The sequence below is a fragment of the Gavialis gangeticus genome, unplaced genomic scaffold, assembly GCF_001723915.1.
Source record: "Gavialis gangeticus isolate Ggan-Ray unplaced genomic scaffold, GavGan_comp1, whole genome shotgun sequence".
NCBI lineage: Eukaryota > Metazoa > Chordata > Crocodylia > Gavialidae > Gavialis > Gavialis gangeticus.
This window is the reverse complement of record NW_017728994.1, coordinates 51,155,192-51,157,214: the sequence shown is the minus strand read 5'-3', so window position 1 is coordinate 51,157,214 and position 2,023 is coordinate 51,155,192. Positions and strand designations below refer to the sequence as shown.

General features: G+C 50.4%; 1 protein-coding gene across 1 annotated transcript in view; it reads left to right on the top strand.

Moving 5' to 3' along the window:
• LOC109287600 (VPS10 domain-containing receptor SorCS1) overlaps positions 1-2,023 on the top strand; it is a 513,813-nt gene that overhangs the window by 458,482 nt on the left and 53,308 nt on the right. The window lies entirely within an intron of this gene.

Genomic DNA, 2,023 nt, shown 5'->3' with positions numbered 1-2,023 from the left:
TTTTTTTTTTTTTTTTTTTTTTTTTTTTTAAACATGAATGTTATTTCCCAAAGATGATTTGATTGCTGAAACCATGGCAATGGAAAGCATTGTTTCTAAGTAACACCTAACACATTCCTGCACAGTATATTTCCTTCAAAGATTGCCAAAACATTCAGCAAGTTTTATATACCATTTGCAACATTCCTCACCCTAAAGACAGCTGTCCCTTGGGTGGAGGATGTGGTTCACTGTGCAGAGCAAGGAGGCACAGAAGAGAAGTACAGTCCTAGAGACCAGTGGTGGCCAACGGTTTTGGCTGGCATGCTACAAGTCGAGCCCCATCCGTTCCCCAAGGGCTGCGCTGATCCCCACCCCCTATGCAGGCATATCTGATCATTTGTGGCCTGGGGAGAGAGGAGGGCTCAAGCCTTTGGCTGCAGGACCTGAAAAAGGGCAAGGCACTGCTGGAGGAGAGGTGTCAGTGCCAAGAGCCAAGCTAACACAACCGCTACTGTTTTATATGGAGAGCATGGATACAAAACCCTGAATTGGATGGTGGCTGCAGGGCCAGCGAAGGGTTATCCTGGTTCTTGATGCTGATACCCAATAACTCCCCTTGCAAGTGCAGCTCGTATGTCCTGCCCCCGCTCTGCTTTGCCCAAGCACCCCTGCCTCCAGTTCGGCGCCCCCTTTTAGTAAGCATCTGGGGTCCATGTGCCACATACAGCAGCTGCCCATACCACAGGTTGGCCAACCGCGTTGTAGCCATTCGAAACTGCAGGGGGGAATTTAGGTGGAACATATACCTCCTCTCTTCGTGGTGGGTTTGGGGTGAGATTGTCAAGTACAATACAAGGAGTTAGGAGAATGAGTACCATTTGGAAACCACCCCCCCCACTTAATATCCACAAGCAAACAGCAAGAACATGCAGTCTACAATTGCCAACTGGCCTGGCAAAAAGAGAGAGGTTCCCTCTCTCGTGGGAGCGACCGAGTTATTCCTTGAACTGGTGAAATCTCAGTGTCCACATGTCCACCTGCCCACACCCCCACACCCTGCACTTTTGCTGCAGTGGCGAGAGCACAGCCTCAGAGCTGCCCCGTGGTATGGGTGTGGGGGGTACGGGAGATGTCACCTCCATTTTGTGTTGGTGAAAAATTGTTGTGGTTTTAGCCAAAAAAAAAGGGGGTGATGTCTGCCTATAGCAGCAAACCTCCATGTGCTGCCACCACGCAGCACCGGCCAGTTGTGCCTTTGAGGATGGGCATGGTGCTACGCAGCTTCTCCAGCGGCTGAACAAGTGAAGCTTGCCCTTCAGGTCATGGGGCCAGGCTTTGCCTGCAAAGGCAGGCTGCAGGTCCTGCGTTCGAGTTCTGCGTACAGCACTGTGTGTTGCATAGCACTACGATGTATAGCCCGATTGCAGACAAAGAGCTCTATCTTGTTTGCTGAGGGCAAGCCCAGTACCTTGCTTATTCTGAGCCTCTTGTCCACACTCCTGGATATAGAAAGGGCAGCTGAACTGGAGCCAGGGACACTTCATCAGTCTTTGTAAAGGTCACTGGAAACAAATGGAGAACTGTTTTGGTCGTAATGTTTCAGGGGACCTTCTGACAGCCGTGCGCAAGCAGGTTTTGTAATCAGCTGCCGTTTGACAAGAGGGAGAGTCCATAGGGACAGTAGTCAGTGTGATGTGTTTGTTTGCAAACTAATGAGGCCACGTGTTACGACAATGGCTGATTTCTTATGCAAGCCACACGTGGAAGCGACAATGCACTTGTTTTGCTGAGCCCTTTGTGCTTAATAGCTCTGTGGCCAGCAAACTTGGATCCGATTTCTTTAGTTTCATAGTTTCTAGGGTCGGAAGGGACCTGAGCAGATTATCTAGTCCGACCCCCTGCCATGGCAGGAAAGAGTACAGGAGTCAAACGACCCCAGCAAGGTGTTCATCTAACCTCCTCTTAAAAACCCCCAGGGTAGGAGCCTGCACCACTTCTCTTGGAAGTTGGTTCCAGACCCTAGCCGCCCTGACCGTGAAGT